The sequence below is a fragment of the Halichoerus grypus genome, chromosome 14 (genome assembly GCF_964656455.1).
Source record: "Halichoerus grypus chromosome 14, mHalGry1.hap1.1, whole genome shotgun sequence".
Lineage (NCBI taxonomy): Eukaryota > Metazoa > Chordata > Mammalia > Carnivora > Phocidae > Halichoerus > Halichoerus grypus.
This window is the reverse complement of record NC_135725.1, coordinates 33,684,622-33,708,015: the sequence shown is the minus strand read 5'-3', so window position 1 is coordinate 33,708,015 and position 23,394 is coordinate 33,684,622. Positions and strand designations below refer to the sequence as shown.

General features: G+C 37.3%; 1 protein-coding gene across 10 annotated transcripts in view; it reads right to left on the bottom strand.

The window, feature by feature from the left end:
• The window catches only part of KDM4C (lysine demethylase 4C), a 459,189-nt gene that overhangs the window by 193,436 nt on the left and 242,359 nt on the right, over nucleotides 1-23,394 (bottom strand). The window lies entirely within an intron of this gene.

Genomic DNA, 23,394 nt, shown 5'->3' with positions numbered 1-23,394 from the left:
TTGTTTAGAAAAATTCAACCAAGGGGCGCCTGGGTGGCTCAGTTGTTAAGCGTCTGCCTTCGGCTCAGGTCATGATCCCAGGGTCCTGGGATCGAGCGCAGCATCAGGCTCCCTGCTCCGTGGGAAGCCTGCTTCTCCCTCTCCCACTCCCCGCTTGTGTTCCCTTTCTCGCTGTGTCTCTCTCTGTCAAATAAATAAATAAAATCTTTAAAAAAAAAAAAAAGAAAACTTCAACCAATAGATTGAGATAAATTTTCTTCAAGATGTATTTTAATCACATGTATGTTTATTAATAAATATATGCTAACAAATTAACCAACAATTAGAGCAAATGACTGACTTCTATGTCCTATCCATAAGACACCTACCATCATCACTTTAAACATATAACTAAGAAGAAGGAATAGTGGGGCGCCTGGGTGGCTCAGTTGGTTAAGCGACTGCCTTCGGCTCAGGTCATGATCCTGGAGTCCCAGGATCGAGTCCCACATCAGGCTCCCTGCTCAGCAGGGAGTCTGCTTCTCCCTCTGACCCTCCTCCCTCTCATGCTCTCTGTCTCTCATTGTCTCTCTCGCAAATAAATAAAATCTTAAAAAAAAAAAAAAAAAGAAGGAATAGTGTTAAGCGGAGAAATTCAAAGAAGTTTATTTTAAATCTACTAGGACTTTGATTATCATGAATACATAGTCAGCAGTTCCATCTTATAAAACAAGTTTCCTATAAAGACATCAACAGGTTAAATTGTGTCTAGGTCAACATTCCACGTAACAGGGCAGATATCATTCAAAACAATCCCAAACACACCTGACGACAGACTGGTTGACTCAACACTTGAAACAATAAGTCTCTCAATATTTTGGTGATAAAATTATCATCTCCATCCAAATTAATTTCAAAGCCTTAATAATCTCCAAACTGTACTATATATCCCTAGAGTTCAAATCTTGACAGGTATAATGCTTTTTGAAAGTTCTTACACTCAACATGCCTAAAATAACTTCAACTGCAAACATTCTGTTATCAATGATACCATGATTCTTCCATTCTTCTACATTCATAGTCAACATTTCCCAATCCCTACCCTTCTCATCTACTCCTCAAACTCCTGTCATCATCTACAATTAGTTCTTCTATTAAAATGTCTCCTGCATTAAGACCTTATACCAGCATCCTTCCATCTTTACTTTCAGACACTGAACCCTAGCATAACAAAGCAAACTCATTTCTCTGAGTGCTGTCACTCCTAGCACCAATTCATCTTTATAGCTCTCATTTTAATCCCCCTCAAATATCTTATAACCTTTCATTTCTGAGTTCAATAAGCTGTAATCTATGCTGCTCTGCTTTTAGAATAAAATCTAGACTCCTGAGTCATTAATGGGATCCAAGATTTGATTCTGCCAGTGAGATTTCCAAGTTTCTCTCCCATTACAAGTCAACATGAATACTCCTCTTCAACCCAAGGAGCATAATCACCAAAGCCCAAATGCACCAGATGCTTCCTTAACTCAGTACTTCTGCTCCTACCACAATGTACTCCCTCTCACTGCTCTGCTATTACAAAAAAAATTCATACTAAACACTGTAAATTGTACCAACTATTCCTCTGAATGCAGTACTGTTTATCTACAGCTCTGCTTTCTATTATTAGTTAAGTATAGAGAGAGTTCTACAACATTTTGCTATACTTATCTTGGCCTATAAATATGGAAAATGGAAATGTGAGAAATTTTAGTGTATTTTGGTTTAAGATGCAATCTTTCCCCTAAAGGAAGAAACAGAAGTTCAGATTCATCAGCAAAAACTTTATTTCCTTAAAGTGTTACTAATATTTGCTTCATGAAGAAAAATAAGGGAGTGAACAATATATATATAATTAGTTTCTTTGGCAAGGGAGAATTTTTTTTAAATTTTTTAACTGTTATGTTAATCACCATACATTACATCATTAGTTTTAGATGTAGTGTTCCATGATTCATTGTTTGTGCATAACACCCAGTGCTCCATGCAGAACGTGCCCTCTTTAATACCCATCACCAGGCTAACCCATCCTCCCAACCCCCCTCCCCTCTAGAACCCTCAGTTTGTTTTTCAGAGTCCATCGTCTCTCATGGTTCGTCTCCCCCTCCGATTTCCCCCCCTTCATTCTTCCCGGCAAGGGAGAATTTTGTCCTACACATCTTACCTTCCCATTCCCCTCTCCCAGATCCTAGATTTTGTGAACATGCAGCAAGATCTACCACTCAGTTGGCTGCTTGACTCACTACAAAGGATTAAGGGCTATCGCCAAATTAAAATATTCAGAAATAAAGAGTCAAAAATACCCAAAATAATGCAAGGAATAATATCAGAGTCAAAAATAGTAAAATTCAGCAGCACAGAGAAATCTATTCTTTATTTATTTTTTATTTATTTATTTAGAGAAATCTATTCTTGTTAGTACTAACAAATAGTAACACTCATCTAAACCCCTCTGGAAATTAAATGAGGTCATTTAAGAGAATGCATTACATAACTTTATTAGTAGGAAAGAATGACATTAACAGTCCCATTAAGAAATAAAGAAACTTGCACACTACGTATTAATAGAAAGTGCAATAATAACTAATAGATAATAATTTTCAAGCAAACTATTTGTGATATCAAGTCAAAATACTAATAAGAATGGCTATTCTTTCTGCTCCTTTTAAAAACATATGCATACTGGTTAAAAATGCTAAGTCCAAATTTAAAGAGAATTGTCAATGCATTGAATTCTACCATATTTCACTACCCTAAGACTTATTACATAGAATCATGATTATTTGTTCCTATCCCACAGGAAGTCAAATTCATGCTATTATTGATACTTAAAACCATCAATCTAATTTAAAGATGAAAATGCTTTAAAAATCAGCAATTTCTAAGATAGAAAATACTTCGTTGTCTCAATTGTAGAATTGATATTTTCACTAACCACAATAAATGATTGATAAAATAAGAAGTTAAGAGGGGGTGGAGCAAGATGGCGGAGGAGTAGGAGACCTGGATTTTGTCTCCTCTCAGGAATTCAGCTGGATAGGGATCAAACCATTCTGAACACCTACAAACTCAACAGGAGATCGAAAAAAAGAATAGCAAAAACTCTCTGAACAGAAAAGCGACCACTTTCTGGAAGGTAGGACGTGCGGAGAAGTGAATCCGAGGTGATACTCGGGAGGATAGACGGCAGGGGAGGGGGCCTCTGTCCGCCGCTTCTGGCAAGTGATAGAGCTGTGGAGCACAAAATCGCAACTTTTAGAAGTCAGCTCCGCTGAGGGATGAGGCTCCAGTGGTTAAGCGGGGGGCGGGGGGGGGGAACCCTCGTGAGACAGTGTGGTCTCAGGACCCTCAGGGTCACAGAAAGACCGGGGGTGCCTCAGTGCAGCAGAGCTCCCAGGTATCAGAGCGGGGAAGCCGGCTGCAGAGACGGAGCACAGGAGTGGGCTCTCAGCTCAGAGTTGCCATAAACCATGATCCGCGGCACAGTCGGGCCACTGCTCTTCCAGCTGGGACCCAACAAGCAGCAGATCCAGGGAGACTCCCCTTCCTCCCCAGGGAAGAGTGGTGTGGGAGTGCACCACAGGGATCTGCTGGGTTTGGAGACTCCACACCGAGTGGGGTGCCAGAGATAGAAACGCTCGGTCACAGGGCGGGTGAGCACGGAGTGCAGCAGGAGACCGGGGAGATGGGAGTGACTGACTGCTTTTCTCTGGGGGCACACTGAGGAGCGGGTCCCCGAGTTCTCGGCTCCTCCGGGGCGGAGATTGGGAGGCCGCCATTTTCACTCTCGTCCTCCAAAGCTATACGGAAAGCTTGCAGGGAACAAAAGCTCCCGAGAGCAAACCCGAGCAGATTACTTAGCCCAGACCCAGCAAGGGCAGGGCAATTCCACCTCGGCAAAGACATTTGGGAACCACAGCAACAGGCCCCTCCCCCAGAAGATCAGCCAACCAAGACCAAGTTTACCAATCAATGAGAATGGCAGAACTCCAGCACTAGGAGAATACTGCACATAGAATTCATGGCTTTTTTACCATGATTCTTGAGTCTTTCAAAGTTAATTTTTTTAACTGTCTTTTTTTTTTTTGAATTTTTCTTTTTCCCTTTTTCAACCAACATCTTATCCCTTTTTAAAAAATATTTTTTATTTTTCATTTTTAGAGTCATATTCTATCCCTTCATAGTAGTTAACCTTAGTTTTGGCATATATATATAATATATATTGTTCTCTCTTTAAAATTTTGAGATATACTTTCTTCTAACAGATCAAAATATACCCTAAATCTTTAGTGTATGGCTTTGTTCTAGTCTCCTGCCTGATCACATTCTCTCCCCCTTTTTTTAAAATCCTCTTCTTTCTTTTTTCAACCAAATTCTTATCTTATCAATTCCTTTTATAAAATCTTTTACACTTTTCATCCTAACAGTCATATTCCATCTCTTCATCATATTTACCCTTATTTCTGTACATATATAAGTTTTTCTTTCTTTAAAATTTTGGGAGGCACTTTCTTCTATCAGACCAAAATACGCCCAAAAGCTAGTGTGTGGCACTGATCTATGCACCAGCCTGATCATATTTGATCATATTCTGTTTTTTTGTTTTGTTTTCTTTTTGTTTGTTTTTATCTTTTTCTATTTCTTTTTTTTTTCTTTTTCTTTTTTCTTTCTTTCCCTTTATTTTCCCCCGGTTTCAGGTCTTTTCTGATTTGTTTAGTGTATATTTTCTGGGGACGTTGTTACCCTGTTAGCATTTTGTTCTCTCATTCATCTATGCTCCCCTGGACAAAAGGACAAGACGGAAAAAATCACCTCAACAAAAAGAACAGGGGGCAGTACCGACTGCCAGGGACCGAATCAGTACGGACATTAGTAAGATGTTGGAACTAGAGTTCAGAATGATGATTTTAAAGATACTAGCTGGGCTTGAAAAAAGCATGGAAGTTATTAGAGAAACCCTTTCTGGAGAAATAAAAGAACTAAAATCTAGCCAAGTCGAAATCAAAAAGGCTATTAATGAGGTGCAATAAAAAATGGAGGCTCTAACTGCTAGGATAAATGAGGCAGAACAGAGAATTAGCCATATAGAAGACCAAATGATGGAAAATATAGAAGCTGAGAAAAAGGAGGAAAACAACTACTGGATCACGAGGGCAGAATTTGAGGGATAACTGATACCATAAGACGAAACAACATTAGAATAACTGATATCCCAGAAGAAGAAGGAAGAGAGACAGGAGCAGAAGTTATATTGGAGGAAATTACAGCACAGAACTTCCCTAATTTGGGGAAGGAAACAGGCATCAAAATCCAGGAGGCACAGAGAACCCCTCTCAAATCAATAAAAATAGGTAAGCACCCCAACATCTAATAGTAAAACTTATGGGTCTCAGAGACAAAGAGAAAATCCTGAAAGCAGTTCGGGACAAGAGATCTGTACCTACAATGGTAGAAACATTAGATTGGCAACAGACCTATCCACAGAGACCTGGAAGGCCAGAAAAGACTGGCATGATATATTCAGAGCACTAAATGAGAAAAATAGGCAGCCAAGAATACTATATCCAGCTAGGCTGTCATTGAAAATAGAAGGAGAGATAAAAAGCTTCCAGGACAAACAAAAACTAAAGGAATTTGCAAACATGAAACCAGCGCTACAAGAAATATTGAAAGGGGTCCTCTAAGCAAAGAGAGAGCCTAAAAGCAACATAGACCAGAAAGGAACACAGACAATATACAGTAACAGTCACCTTACAGGCAATAGGACGGCACTAAATTCCTATCTTTCAATAGTTACCCTGAATGTAAGTGGGCTAAATGCCCCAATCAAAAGACACAGGCTATCAGATTGGATTAAAAAACAAGACCCATCGATATGCTGTCTGCAAGAGACTCATTTTAGACCCAAAGACACCCCCAGATTGAAAGTGAGGGGGTGGAAAACCATTTACCATGCTAATGGACACCAAAAGAAAGCTGGGGTGGCAATCCTTATATCAGACAAATTAGATTTTAAACCAAAGACTGTAATAAGAGATGAGGAAGGACACTATATCATACTTAAAGGGTCTATCCAACAAGAAGATCTAACAATTGTAAATATCTATGCCCCTAACATGGGAGCAGCCAATTATATAAGGCAATTAATAACAAAAGCAAAGAAACACATTGACAACAATACAATAATAGTGGGGGACTTTAACACCCCCTTCACTGAAATGGACAGATCGTCTAAGCAAAAGATCAACAAGGAAATAAAGACTTTAAATGACACACTGGGCCAAATGGACTTCACAGACATATTCAGAACATTCCATCCCAAAGCAACGGAATACACATTCTTCTCTAGTGCCCATGGAACATTCTCCAGAAGAGATCACATCCTAGGTCACAAATCATGTCTCAACTGGTACCAAAAGATTGGGATCATCCCCTGCCTATTTTCAGACCACAATGCTTTGAAACTAGAACTCAATTACAAGATGAAAGTTGGAAAGAACTCAAATACATGGAGGCTAAAGATCATCCTACTAAAGAATGAATGGATCAACCAGGAAATTAAAGAAGAATTTAAAAAATTCATGGAAACAAATGAAAATGAAAACACAACTGTTCAAAATCTTTGGGATACACCAAAGGCAGTCCTAAGAGGAAAGTATATAGCAATACAAGCCTTTCTCAAGAAACAAGAAAAGTGTCAAATACACAACCTAACCCTACACCTAAAGGAGCTGGAGAAAGAACAGCAAATAAAGCCTAAACCCAGCAGGAGAAGAGAAATAATAAAGATCAGAGTAGAAATCAATGAAATACAAACCATAAGAATAGTAGAACAGATCAACAAAACTAGGAGCTGGTTCTTCAAAAGAATTAGTAAGATTGATAAACCCCTGGCCAGACTTATCAAAAAGAAAAGATCAACAAATCAACAAAATCATGAAAGAAAGAGGAGAGATCACAACCAACACCAAAGAAGTACAGACAATTATAAGAACATATTATGAGCAACTCTATGCCAGCATTTAGAGAATCTGGAAGAAATGGATGCATTCCTAGAGATGTATCAACTACCAAAACTGAAGCAGGAAGAAATAGAAAACCTGAACAGACCTATAACCACTAAGGAAATTGAAGCAGTCATCAAAAATCTCCCAACAAACGAAAGCCCAGGGCCAGATGGCTTCCCAGGGGAATTCTACCAAACATTTAAAGAAGAATTAATACCTACTCTTCTGAAACTGTTCCAAAAAATAGAAATGGAAGGAAAACTTCCAATCTCGTTTTATGAGGCCACCATTACCTTGATCCCCAAACCAGACAAAGACCCCATCAAAAAGGAGAATTACAGACCAATATCCTTGATGAACATGGATGCAAAAATTCTCACCAAAATACTAGCCAATAGGATCCAACAGTACATTAAAAGGATTATTCACCACGACCAAGTCGGATTTATCCCTGGGCTGCAAGGTTGGTTCAACATCCGCAAATCAATCAATGTGATACAATACATTAATAAAAGAAAGAACAAGAACCATATGATCCTCTCAATAGATGCAGAAAAAGCATTTGACAAAGTACAGCATCCTTTCTTGATCAAAACCCTTCAGAGTATAGGGATAGAGGGAACACACCTCAATATCATAAAAGCCATCTATGAAAAACCCACAGCGATTATCATTCTCAATGGCGAAAAACTGAGAGCTTTCCCCCTAAGATCAGGATTGCAGCAGGGATGTCCACTATCACCACTGCTATTCAACATAGTATTAGAAATCCTAGCTACAGCAATCAGACAACAAAAAGAAATCAAAGGCATCCAAATCGGCAAAGAAGAAGTCAAACTCACTTTTTGCAGACGATATCATACTTTATGTGGAAAACCCAAAAGACTCCACCCCAAAACTGCTAGAACTCATACAGGAATTCAGTAAAGTGGCAGGATATAAAATCAATGCACAGAAATCAGTGGCACTCCTATACACCAACAACAAGACAGAAGAAAGAGAAATTAAGGAGACAATCCCATTTACAACTGCACCCAAAACCATAAGATACCTAGGAATAAATCTAATCAAAGAGGCAAAGGATCTGTACTCAGAAAACTATAAAATACTCATGAAAGAAACCGAGGAAGACACTAAGAAAAACGTTCCATGCTCATGGATTGGAAGAACAAATATTGTGAAGATGTCAATGCTACCTAGAGCAATCTACACATTCAATGCAATCCCTATCAAAATACCATCCACTTTTTTCAGAGAAATGGAACAAATAATCCTAAAATTTGTATGGAACCAGAAAAGACCCTGAATAGCCAGAAGAATGTTGAAAAAGAAAAGCAAAGCTGGTGGCATCACAATTCCACACTCCAAGCTCTATTACAAAGTTGTAATCAAGACAGTATGGTACTGGCACAAAAACAGACACATAGATCAATGGAACAGAATAGAGAGCCCAGAAATTGATCCTCAACTCTATGGTCAACTAATCTTCAACAAAGCAGGAAAGAATGTCTAATGGAAAAAAAGACAATCTCTTCAACAAATGGTGTTGGGAAAATTGGACAGCCACATGCAGAAGAATGAAATTGGACCATTTCCTTACACCACACACAAAAACAGACTCAAAATGGATGAAAGACCTAAATGTGAGACAGGAATCCATCAAAATCCTTGAGGAGAACACAGGCATCAATCCTTTCGACCTCAGCCACAGCAACTTCTTCCTAGAAACACTGCCAAAGGCATGGGAAGCAAGGGCAAAAATGAACTCTTGGGACTTCATCAAGATAAAAAGCTTTTGCACAGCAAGGCAACTGTCAACAAAACCAAAAGACAACTGACAGAATGGGAGAAGATATTTGCAAATGACATATCAGAAAAAGGGCTAGTATCCAAAATCTATAAAGAACTTCTTAAACTCAACACCCAAAGAACAAATGATCCAATAAGAAATGGGCAGAAGACATGAACAGACATTTTTCCAAAGAAGACATCCAAATGGCCAACAGACATATGAAAAAGTGCTCAACATCGCTCGGCATCAGGGAAATCCAAATCAAAACCTCAATGAGATATCACCTCACACCAGTCAGAATGGCTAAAATTAACAAGTCAGGAAACGACAGCTGTTGGAGGGGTTGTGGAGAAAAGGGAACCCTACTACACTGTTGGTAGGAACGCAAGCTGGTGCAGCCACTCTGGAAAACAGTATGGAGGTTCCTCAAAAAGTTGAAAATAGAGCTACCATACGATACAGCAATTGCACTAATGGGTATTTACCACAAAGATACAAATGTAGGGATCCGAAGGGGTACATGCACCCCGATGTTTATAGCAGCAATGTCCACAATAGCCAAACTGTGGAAAGAGCTCAGATGTCCATCGACAGATGAATGGATAAAGAAGAGGTGGTATATATATACAATGGAATATTATGCAGCCATCAAAAAGAATGAAATCTTGCCATTTGCAACGACGTGGATGGAACTGGAGGGTATTATGCTGAGTGAAATAAGTCAAGCAGAAAAAGACATGTATCATATGACCTCACTGATATGAGGAATTCTTAATCTCAGGAAACAAACAGGGTTCCTGGAGTGGTGGGGGGTGGAAGGGATGGGGTGGCTTGGTGATAGACATTGGGGAGGGTATGCGCTATGGTGAGCGCTGTGAATTGTGCAAGGTTGTTGAATCACAGACCTGTTCCTCGGAAACAATAATACATTATATGTTAAAAAAAAGAAGAAGAAGAAGAAGAAGACACATGAGGGGAAGAATGAAGAGGGGGAAGTCAGAGGGGGAGACGAACCATGAGAGACTATGGACTCTGAAAAACAAACTGAGGGTTCTAGAGGGGAGGGGGGTGGGAGGATCGGTTAGCCTGGTGATGGGTATTAAAGAGGGCACGTTCTGCATGGAGCACTGGGTGTTATGCACAAACAATGAATCATGGAATACTACATCAAAAACTAATGATGTAATGTATGGTAATTAACATAACATAATAAAAAAATAAAATAAAAAAAACTAATGATGTAATATATGGTGATTAACATAACATAATAACAAAAAATAAAAAAGAAAGAAAATTACTTATGTGATACATTTTCACATCCTAGTAATAAATGTAATTTAAGCATCCTAGTCATAAGTGTAATACTTTTACACTTATTCGAAAGAACATATTGACACTGAGGTAAGAGAAATATACGAATGTAGATACTCTTCGTGTTAGTGAGAAATTCTTTGAGAAGTTCTCGCACTAAAAATCTGAAAATAACTAGCAAGATTTTGTTTTTATTTTCTGAATGACACATTACTTGCAATATGGTTCAAAACTACTAATGATAACAATGTGTTGTGATTCCTTGTTGAGAACTCCTATGTAATCTTCAGGAAGTTATTATTATTATTATTATTGAAGTATGGTTAACACACAATGTTACAGTAGTTTCAGGTGTACAACATAGTTGAGGAAGTTGTGATCCTTGACTTTTTCCTAAACTGAAAATTAGTGAACCTGAAGATCTCCTTCAGTTGTAAGATAATTTATTGCTACATATAGGATGAGGAGTTATGGTTAATTGCAAAACATGTAAAAGGCTTATGCATTTTAGTTGAGTTATATGGATACACAATAAAAATATTTAAAAATAAAAAAAAGGAAGTTAATATTTAAAACACCCACAACTGAGGTATTGCCTTTAACATATTTCCTTTGTGACACACAGGATGGCTAATTAATTATGAGAATATCTGATGTGCAAATGTCTAATAAGGAAGGCTTTGAAGGTATGAAAAAATGTGTGAAACGATTCTGCTTGTCAGTCTATTTATTAACAATTAAATGATAATTAGGAAGGAACTAAGAAAAGAATGCCTTAACATAAGACAAGTCTAGCAGCAACTTGATGTAGCTGTTATGGTTATTATGAGGGTGTTACAGGTTGAATTCTGACCCCCTAAAAAGGTATGGTGACATGCTCACCCCAGGTATATCAGAATGTGATCCTATATGGAAATAGGGTTAATGCAGAAGTAATGACTTAAGGTCATACTGGAGTAGGTAGGCCTTTAATCCAAAAGGACTGGTATCCATATCAGAAAAGAAGAGACACAGACACACAGGGGAGAAGGGCATATGAAGATGGAGGCACAGATTGGAGTAATATGCCTACAAGGCAAAGACCACCAAGGATTAACTACACCACCAGGAAGAGGTGGGGAAGGATCTCAGAGGGAGGACAGACTTGTTGACACCTTGATTTTGGAATTCCAGCATCCGTAACTGGGAGACAATACATTTCTGTTGTTTTAAGCCATTCAGTTTGCAGTGCTTTGTTACAGCAGTTCTCAGAAATGAATACAGCCTTAGAAAACTAATAACAAATTTTTGGTACTGTCCAGTGCATTACTGCTATAACAAATACATAAAAATTGTGGAAGTGGCTAAGGAGAAGAGTAAAGAAACTTTCTGTCATCATAAACAATACATATATATTCATGAACAGAATGTCACTAGACATATGAACCTTGCTTTTGGCAAGGTCTTGGATGGAAATGAGGAACATGGTATTGGACACTGGAAGAAAGGGTGATTCCTGTATGAAGTGGCAGAATTGTGTTCTTCTGTTGGGTCACAGGTCAAACTTGTAAGCGATGAGTTTGAGTATGTAGTTGAGTATATTTCCAAGGAAAGAATGGAAGGTACAGCCTATTTTCTTTGCTGTTTATCATAAAATAGGGGAGGGAAGAAATAAACTGATGAAGGAACTGCTAAGCAAAAAGGAAAATCTCAGCCTATCCACATAAGTGTGCTCTGGAGATTGGGCCAATGGTTTGGTGGACAAACATCTCCTAAGGAGATTTAGCATGTGAATCATGAATTAACTCAATCTCAGGAGAAGCCAGGACTAGAGATGTAGTTATCCTGGAAAGAAATATGGAGGAACTTCCTGTATGATGGCCTGGATAGCCATGATTGCACAGAAAGCCAACACAGTTTTTGAGATTTTTATACCGGCAAAAGTGCTGCTAGCTTGGAATGAAAGGGATATAGAGACAGAATAAAATAAAGGAAGAATGACTCCAAGGGCAAAGTTACAGTAAAGAGGACTAAGCCAATAGGATTTCCTCAGGCTGTCAGAGCAGCCTTAACAAACTAATATATTGGGGGTATAGAAAGATGCTGTCATACATGTTATGTAAGATACATTAATTGAGGGATTAAATCAACTAGAAAACACATTCATGCTAAATTTTTCTAAACAACAAAAACCCAACCAAAACTGCTATTTATTCAATGGTATAAAAGATAATATACAAATTATTCCTTTAAATATATTAAATTATTCCTTTAAAATTCTATTTGGGATTATGTCTTGGAAGATGAGAAAAAGGAAAAAATGCTATCAATTTGTTGAGGAACTACAGGACCATACTATGATGCAGCATAGTATGGTACTTAGAAATCTGAATTCAAACCCCACCTTCACTACTGAGTAGCTGTGTAATCTTAATCAAGTTATTGAACCTCTCCTTCCCTCAGTTTCCTGATCTGAAAAACTCGGCATAATAATGTTAACTACCCCAGGGGGCTGATACAAAGATCAAACTTTTCGTACTTGTAAAACTCTTACTTAGGCTGCTATAAATGTTACATCAGTGTCTATTTTTTTTTAAATAGGATAAATCTTACACAAATAGCTTTATACTGGTCTGACCACAAGAAAACAGGGGTTTCTAGGATTATTAAATTTTGCCTTACTGAGAAAGTTGAATCAACTGAGGAAATAAGAACCAGGCTACGAAGTCTAACAAATGGTCATAAGTGTCAAGGAGAAGTGCACAGTGGTTTCGAAGAATCAAGAGCAGACACGGACTTCTAGTTAACTGAGAGATAATGTAAGAAGACTGGGTCACTGTCATGGGTGAGACCAGTGCAGTACACACCCAGCTCCTGGCTTGGTCATTTGCTGCAGTCACACTAAACTATTTGGCTTTCCACCTTCAAGAAATCACTGCAACTGAAGTCCCAGTAGAAGTCAGGCATTTAATTTGCAACGATGTGGATGGAACTGGAGGGTGTTATGCTGAGCGAAATAAGTCAATCAGAGAAAGACTTGTATCATATGACCTCACTGATATGAGGAATTCTTAATCTCAGGAAACAAACTGAGGGTTGCTGGAGTTGGGGGGGTGGGAGGGATGGGGTGACTGGGTGATAGACATTGGGGAGGGTATGTGCTATGGTGAGCACTGTGAATTGTGTAAGACTGTTGAATCACAGATCTGTACCTCTGAAACAAATAATGCAATATATGTTAAGAAAGAAAAAAAGAAGAATGTAGCAGGAGGGGAAGAATGAAGGGGGGGAAATCGGAGGGGGAGAAGAACCATGAGAGACTATGGACTCTGAAAAACAAACTGAGGGTTCTAGAGGGGAGGGGGGTGGGAGGATGGGTTAGCCTGGTGATGGGTATTGAGGAGGGCACGTTCTGCATGGAGCACTGGGTGTTATGCACAAACAATGAATCATGGAACACTATATCTAGAACTAATGATGTAATGTATGGTGATTAACATAACAATAAAAAATTTTAAAAAAAAAAGAAGTCAGGCATTTATGAGAGGAAATTCCATGACATAATGTATCCTGCCAGGTGCCAAAGGTAGGGTACCATAAGGTAGAATAAGATGGAGGTGGAGGTTGAATTCATTAATTCTCCACTGTAACTACAACAAAAGGGAGAGCTTCTTTTCAATATAAGAGCTTGGTATTAGGTGGATCCTAATACCTTAAGGACAGGAATGTAGTTTTAAGAGACATGAGATAATATCCACTTGAATCTCAGGATTAAAGGGTAACTTCTGTAAAATAAAGGATATGTTCTCTTATTTCTCACATACAATATTCCATTGAATGTCAACTACAAAATATCACAGAACAGTGAGAATAATGTTTAAAATTTAAAGAGAATTACTCTCTTTCTTAGAAATTATTAATTTCTCAACAATTGTGAAAAGGGCTCAATACATCAGATTTACTGAATTAGGATGATCAAAAAGTGGGGAGGAGCCAATGATGGCAACTCTTGTTTTGAAGATTTATAAGTGACCAAATGAAGTACATATTGTCATTTTCTGTTGACACAGGAATTCTTAGTGTGTCTTTAAACCTAAGAACACTATCCTTTGTAATAAGAATACTAAGATGTAAGATACTGTCCTTTGTCATAATCATTACAAATTGTATTTAACAATAAAAATGACTCACTCCTTTTTCCTCTTCCAGGGATGGCATCTTCAGAATGCTCGAGCGTTTGACATACTGTCATAGGCTGTCCTACAATACAGCCTCTAACAAAACTAGGCTGTCCCAGACCCCTGGTAATAGAATTGTTTACCTTTATACCAAGAAGGTTTGGAAAGCACCAAAATCCTCATGTGGCATGTGCCCAGGTCGACTTTGAGGAGTTAGTACTGGGAGATCTAAAGTTTTTACAAAGTTTTACAAAGTTGTCTAAAACAAAAAAATGTGTCAGCATGGCCTATGGGGTTCCATGTGTGCTAAGTGTGTCCATGACAGGATCAAGCATGTTTTCCTTATTGAAGAGAAGAAAATCATTGTGAAGTGTTAAAGACACAAGGAGAGTCAGAAAGCAAAAATGAAGCTTCTTAAAAATTGAAGCATCTAAAAAAATGAAGTTTTTTGAGTAATAAAAAATTAAAAGGCCCCCCAAATGACTCATTTTAAAAACAGAGGCAAACATATTAATTCCTATTTACTTCAGGAATTCAAATCAATAATTGGAAATGGTAGTTTTTAACATCCTATGTTTATATCAAAATCTAGCCCCCCCAAAATTATTATTATTGAAAGTTATCAGTTAATTATTTCTAAGGCACAACCAAATTGCCAGATGAGATAAGAAATCTAGCAACCCCCATTTCCTACCCAACAGATAGCAAAAATGTCTTACATCTCCAAATATATAAGCTATGAAAATACGGGAATGTACATAAAATGTAAAAATGCCAAATGTTCCATGGAATCACTGTCATTGGCTTTGAGAACCCAAAAGTCTGTACGTTACAAGCTGTCCTTTGAAAGAGTATTTCATAAATAAAGAACAAAGGGAAGAGAGATATTTTCCATTTCATTGTTTTCTAACAGCCATGTTTTTTAGCTATGACAGTAAAAATTAAGTAGAATGTGTTATTAACATAATTAGACAAAATTATTCATTATTTCTACATAAAGTAACAAGGACATTGCTAAGTATGAGGCATAGCAACCTCTTATTTAACCAAAAATGTGACTGATGGTGATAACTAATTAAGACCCAAGTCAGTAACTAGACCTGAAATGTAATTTTATTATAAATTATCAAACTACTTTTTATAGTAACAGATAATTCAGTGCTCAGTAAGTTCAGATACTTCACTGAAAAAAATGTTTAGAAAATTCTAGGGGTAGAGCAGCAAGAGAAATCTTAACTACAGAGTGTGGGTATTAAATTGACAAGGCTGTAATGAGTCCTTCTTAACTGTGGTTTGTGACCAGCTGATCTACAATCTACCGGGGTTGCTTCTCTTTCATTCCTTCCCATTCTTAGAACATTTTATCCATTTTCAACTTAGTTATGACCAAACACTAAACACTCTTCTTTCTCTACACATGTAAATAATAACCTGCTGGAAAATTTGATAGCATTAAAATAAACTATGCTACTAGTAATCCACCAGTACACTTGACTTTCCATCTTCATCTCACATCTACCTAAACATCCACCCACTCAATATAAATGGAAAAAGTTTCCACTGCATCATATCAAACTTACAGAAAAAAAAAGGTCCAGCTTTTTGGGAAACTCAACACAGTTAATTCATTAAATCTGTAGAATTCCAAGATTCCCAAGATATTCTCTGCTACATTTACACCTAGTTATGTCTCATTCTATGAATGAGAAAAATATTTTGCAAAATACACGCAGATTTACAGGTTAAGATTTCTCATCAATATTTTCTGGCATTATGTTCCAATGCAGAAGCCACATATTTTTTATGAAATTTAACCAATTATTTTAACAGAAATGTGGCCTCAACTAAAGAGTTATTAAGGAACACTAAACAAAGACAATCTTAAAAAACAGATGCATTATGCAGGGCTTAGGGAAGCCAGCATTTACTGACAGGATATCATTCTACTATTTGTAAAAGTATCGAAACTAAGAAGATACAACAAAAATTGCTCAAGGAGCTTTTGTTCTTTACCTGTTCACCAGACACAAATAATGCACAGAAGTATCTAATGTGATATAAACATCGGGGAGCATGCATCCCTTTGAATTAGTATTTTTATATTCTTTCAGTAAATACCAAGTAGTGCAATTGCTGGGTCCTAGGGTAATTCTATTTTTAACTTTTTGAGGAACTTCCATACTGTTTTCCACAGTGGCTGCACCAGTCTGCTTTCCCACAAACAATGCAAAAGGGTTCCCCTTTTTCCATATCCTCGCCAACACCTGTTTTATCTTATATTGTCCATTTCAGACATTCTGACAAGCGTGAGGTGATATCTAATTATAGTTTTTTTATTTAAATTCAATTAATTAACATACAGTGTATTATTAGTTTCAGAGGTAGAATTCAGTGATTCATCAGTCTTATATAATACCCAATGCTCATTACATCATGTGCCCTGCTTAATGTCCATCACCCAGTTACCACATCCCCACCAACCCCCCTCCCCTACCTCAACCCTCAGTTTGTTTCCTATGATTAAGGGTCTCTTATGGTTTGTCTCCCTCTCTGATTTTGTCTTGTGTTATTTTTTCCTCCCTTCCCCTACGGTCCTCTATTTTATTTCTTATATTCCACATTATCAGTGAGATCATATGATAATTGTCTTTCTCTGATATTTTCACTTAGCATAATACCCTCTAGTTCCAACCACCTCATTGCAAATGGCAAGATTTCATTTTTTGATGGCTGAGTAGTATTCCATTGAATATATATACCACATCTTCTTTATCCATTCATCTCTTGATGGACATCTGGGCTCTTTCTATAGCTTGGCTATTGTGGACATTGCTGCTACAAATATTGGAGTGCAGATGTCCATTCAGATCACTACATTTGTTTCTTTGGGGTAAATACCTAGTAGTGCAATTGATGGGTCATAGGGTAGCTCTATTTTCAACTTTTTGAGGAAACTCCATACTGTTTTCCAGAGTGGCCACAACAATTTGCATTCTCACCAACACTGTAGGAGGGTTCCCCTTTCTCCGCATCCTCGCCAACATCTGTCATTTACTGACTTGTTAATTTTAGCCATTCTGACTGGTGTGAGGTGGTATCTCATTGTGGTTTTGATTTATTATTTCCCTGATGCTGAGTAATGTTGAGCATTTTTTGATGTGTCTGACGGCCATTTGTATGTCTTCTTTGGAGAAATATCTATTCATGTCTTCTGCCCATTTCTTTATTGGATTATTTGTTCTTTGGATGTTGAGTTTAACAAGTTCTTTATAGATTTTTGGATACTAGCACTTTATCTGATAAGACATTTGCAAATATCTTCTCACATTCTGTCAGTTGTCTTTTGGTTTTGTTGACCGTTTGCTTGCTGTACAAAAGCTTTTTATCTTGATGAAGTCCCAATAGTTCATTTTTGCCATTGGAGACGTGTCTAGCAAGAAGTTGCTGCGACTGAGATCACAGAGGTTGTTTGCCATCTTTTCTCTACGATTTTGATGGATTCCTGCCTCACATTTAGGCCTTTCATCCATTTTGAGTCTATTTTTGTGTATGGTGTAAGGAAATGGTCCAGTTTCATTTTTCTACATGTGGCTGTCCAATTTTCCAAACACCATTTGTTGAAGAGACTGTCTTTTTTTCCATTGGATATTCTTTCCTGCTTTGTTGAAGATTAGTTGACCATAGAGTTGAGGGTCCATTTCTGGGCTCTCTATCTGTTCCATTGATCTATGTGTCTGTTTTTGTACCAGTACCATACCAAAGCTGAAGATTACAGCTTTGTAATATAGCCTGAAGTTTGGAATTGTGATGCCACCAGCTTTGCTTTTCTTTTTCAACATTCCTTTGGCTATTCGGGGTCTTTTCTGGTTCCATGCACATTTTAGGATTATTTGTTCCAGCTCTGTGAAAAAAACTTGACGGTATTTTGATAGGAATTGCATTGAATATATAGATTGCTCTGGGAAGCACAGATACTTTGTGTTTTGTTTTTTTTTACAGTATTTGTTCTTTCAATCCATGAGCATGGAACGTTTTTCCATTTCTTTGTGACTTCCTTAATTTCTTTCATGAGTGTTCTATAGTTTTCTGAGTACAGATCCTTTGCCTCTTTGCTTAGATTTATCCCTAGGTATCATGATTTGGGGTTCAACTGTAAATGGGAACAAGTCCTTAATTTTTCTTTCTTCTGTCTCATTGTCAGTGTATAGAAATGCAACTGATTTCTGTGCATTGATTTTATATCCTGCCACTTTGCTGAATTCCTGTATGAGTTCTGCCAACTTTGGGGTGGAGTCTTTTGGGTTTTCCACACAGAGTGTCCTGTCATCTGTGAAGAGTGAGAGTTTGGACTTCCTCTTCACCGATCTGGATGCCTTTTATTTCTTTTTGTTGTCTGACTGCTGAGGCTAGGACTTCTAGTACTATGTTGAACAACAGTGGTGAGAGTGGACATCCCTTTTGTGTTCCTGACCTTAGGAGAAAAGCTCTCAGTTTTTCCCCATTGAGAATGGTATTTGTTGTGGGCTTTTATGATATTGAGGTATGTTCTCTCTATCCCTACACTATGAAGAGTTCTAATCAAGAAAGGATGCTGTACTTTGTCAAATGCTTTTTCTGCATCTATTGAGAGGATCATATGGTTCCTGTCCTTTCTTTTATTAACATAGTATATCACATTGATCTGCAAATGTTGAACCACCCTTGAAGCCCAGGAATAAATCCCCTTGGTCGTGGTGAATAATCCTTTTAATGTAATGTTGGATCCTACTGACTAGTTATCTTCGTGAGAATTTTTGCATCCATGTTCGTCAGGGATATTGGTGTGTAATTCTCCTCTTTGGTGGGGTCTATTGTCTGGTTTTGGGATCAAAGTAATGCTGGCCCCACAGAAAGAGTTTGGAAGTTTTCCTTCCATTTCTGTTTTTTTGAAACAGCTTCAGAAGAACAGGTATTAATTATTCTTTAAATGTTTGGTAGAATTCCCCTGGGAAGCCATCTGGCCCCAGGCTCTTTTTTGTTGGGAGATTTTTGATTACTGCTTCAATTTCCTTGCTGGTTATGGGTCTTTCAGGTTTTCTATTTCTTCCTGTTTCAGTTTTGGTAGTTTATACCTCTCTGGGAATGCATCTATTTCTTCCAGATTACCTAATTTGTATTATTATCAATGTATTTCCTTAATTTTGTTATTAATTGGTTTATATAATTGGCTGCTCCCATGTTAGGGGCATAAATATTTACAATTGTTAGATCTTCTTGTTGGATAGACCCTTTAATTATGATACAGTGTCCTTTCTCATCTCTTATTACAGTCTTTGGTTTAAAATCTAATTTGTCTGATATAAGGATTGCCACCCCAGCTTTCTTTTGGGGTCCATTAGCATGGTAAATGATTTTCCACCCCCTCACTTTAAATCTGGAGGTGACTTTGGGTCTAAAATGAGTCTCTTGCAGACAGTATACCAATGGGTCCTGCTTTTTTATTCAATCTGATAGCCTGTGTTTTTTTATTAGAGCATTTAGCCCAATTACATTCAGAGTAACTACTGAAAGATAGGAATTTAGTGCCATTGTATTGCCTGTAAGGTGACTGTTACTGTATATTGTCTCTGTTCCTTTCTGGTCTATATTACTTTTGGGCTCTCTCTTTGCTTAGAGGATCCCTTTCAATATTTCTTGTAGGGCTTGTTTGGTGATCACAAATTCTTTTAGTTTCTGTTTGTCCTGGGAGCTTTTCATCACTCCTATTTTTAATGACAGCCTTGCTGGATAAAGTATTCTTGGCTGCATATTCTTCTCATTTAGCACCCTGAATATATCATACCAGTCCTTTCTGGCCTACCAGATCTGTGGATAGGTCTGCTGCCAGTCTAATGTTTCTACCCTTGTAATTTAAGGACCTCTTGTCCCAAGCTGCTTTCAGGACTTTTCTGAGATTTTCAAGCTTCACTATTATATGTCAAGGTGTTGACCTATTTTTACTGATTTTGAGGGGTGTTCTCTGTGCCTCCTGGACTTGAATGCCTGTTTCTTTCCCCAGATTAGATAAGTTCTCAGCTATAATTTGCTCCAATATATCTTCTGCCCCTCTCTCTCTTTCCTCTTCTTCTGGGATCCCAATTATTCTAATATTGTTCCACTTTATGGTATCACTTATCTCTCAAATTCTCCCCTCGTGATCCAGTAGTTGTTTACCTCTCTTTTTCTCAGCTTCTTTATTCTCCACCATTTAGTGTTCTATATCACTAATTCTCTCTTCTGCCTCATTTATCCTAGCAGTTAGAGCCTCCATTTTTTATTGCATCTCATTAATACCCTTTTTTATTTCGACTTGATTAGATTTTAAATCTAAATTACAGAAACAGCCCAAGTGCCCAACAGCTGCTGAATGGACAAAAGTTATTTTATTTCTCCAGAAAGGGATTCTCTAGTGTCTTCTATGCTTTTATGCTTTTTTCAAGCCCAGCGAGTATCTTTATAATCATTATTCTGAACTCAAGTTCTGACATCTTACTTATATCCATACTGATTAGGTCCCTCGCAGTCAGTACTGCCTCTTGTTCTCTTTTTTGAGGTGAGTTTTTCCATCTTGTCATTCTTGCAGAAAGTGGTCACTTTTCTATTTGTAGAATTGCAGCAATTCTTTTCTTAGATCTCCAGTTGAGTTCGCAGGTGCTCAGAATGATTTGATAGCTATCTAGCTCAATTCTTGAGACCAGACAAAACTAAGATCTCCTACTCCTCTGCCATCTTGGACTCTCTTCTCATTATAGTTTTGATTTTCATTTCCCTTATGATCAGTGATGTTGAGCATCTTTTCATGTGTCTGTTGGCCATCTGTATGTCTTCTTTGGAAAAATGTCTAGTCATGTCTTCTGCCCATTTTTAATTGGATTATTCATTTTTGGTGTGTTGAGTTTTATAAACTCTTTCTATATTTTGGATACTAACCCTTTACTGGATATGTCATTTGCAAATAACTTCTCCCATTCTGCAGGCTGCCTTTTAGTTTTGTTGATTATTTCCTTTGCTGTGAAGAAGCTTTTTATTATGATGAAGTCCTCATAATTTATCTTTGTTTTTGTTTCCCTTGCCTCAGGAGACATATCTAGAAAGATGATATGGCTGATGTCAGAGAAATTACTGCCTATGCTCTCTTCTAAGATTTTTATGGGTTCAGGTCTCACATTTAGGTCTTTAATCCATTTAGAGTTTATAGGAGCAGTATCTATAATAGCTAAATTACAGAAACAGCCCAAGTGCCCAACAGCTGCTGAATGGACAAAAGTGGTATATATATATATATATATATATATATATATATATATATACACAATGGAATATCACTCAGCCATAAAAAAAGAATGAAATCATGCCATTTGCAAAGACATGGATAGAGCTAGAGAGTACCATGCTAAGTGAAATAAGTCAGTCAGAGAAAGACAAATACCATATTATTTCACTCATATGTGGAATTTAAGAAACAAAAGAAACAAAGGAAAAAATAAAAGAGACACAGAGAGGCAAACCAAGAAATAGACCCTTAATCATAGAGAACAACCTGATGATTACCATAGGGGAGGTGGGGGGAATGGGTGAAATAGGTGATGGGGATTAAGAAGCACCAGGTGATGTATGGATGTGTTGAGTCACTATATTGTACACCTGAAACTAATACTACACTGTATGTTAACTGGCATTTAAATAAAAACTTTTTAAATAAGTATTTAATGTGCTGATTAACTGTAAAAATATAAAGGGATCTATTCATATTGAAATTCCTCACCAAAAAATTCCAAAAGATGAGTAGGATATTTATTCATTCTTTTATCATAAAAACTTTCATTACCAGTTATAAATCTGAACAAAAATTCAGCCTCTTTGTGGAGTATTACAAAGAGACCAGCATTTCTTCATAGGCTCAAAACTAAGTGTACATTAGAAAAAGGGAAATTTAGAATCAATGTAATGAATGTAAATGGATCTAATATACATTATGCTGAGCTAAAGAAATCAGACATTAAAAACTCCATACTGTTTATTCTACCAGAGTAATGAATATGACTATGTTTAATATGATTAATAAGCAGTAGCCACATTGTTTTATATGCCTGCTGAACCTTGCACTGACTACAGCTCTTCTGGGCTTATTAGTTGGGTAAAACCAAGTTGGCTTCTTCATATAAAAATGCTTTCCCACCTCTCTCACAGGAATTTAAAAAACAAAAATTATGTAAATATGCTTGACCAACTAAGCTCTTTCCATGTGATTATAATTGTGGTCTCCCTGACTCTTTTACCCCTGCAAAAAAAAAAGAAAAACTGAAGTAAATTCAAAATGCTGTGATAAAGCAAAGAAAATTTTTTAAAGATTTTATTTATTTGAGAGAGAGAGCATGAGTGGTGGGGGAGGGCAGAGAGAGAGGGAGAAGCAGACTCCCCATTGAGCAGGGAGCCTGACATAGGGCTCAATCCCAGGACCCGGAGATCATGATCTGAGCAGAAGCCAGACACTTAACCAACTGAGCCACCCAGGTGCCCCAAGCAAAGAAATTTTTTAAGTTTTAGTCTATACTCAAATACTTATATTTTACAGAATTGATTTTCCAAGATGTTAGAACCGTAAGATTCTTCAAAGAGCTTAACCAAAAGCTAAAAAAAATTTGCAAGAAACTGATCTAATAGTAGAACAGAAAAATGCTCTGTTCCTGCAAGCTCTTATCTATGGCATACACTATACACCCATCACGTATACGCAAATGGACCCTTCACCCACTGGTCACATATAATATCAATTATAACACTGATTTATTTCATCTATGTCCTTATTCAATTATTACTCATTTGTACATGTACCCTCTTGCCCAAGTAATTTTGGGAGAAAATTATTATGATTACCTGAACAATTTATAAGAATTATTTTAATACTGGAAACAGAGTTTTAAAATATTTAGATCTAATCAAGATGAAAATTATTTTTGAATATTACTTTTATTTCCTGGGTTACATTTTATATAGTAGTATCAGCCAAAGACAAATAATAGTCTTTCACCAGAGTACATGAAAAGTAAACTATATAATTACATTTACACTGACTGAGCAGAGGGAA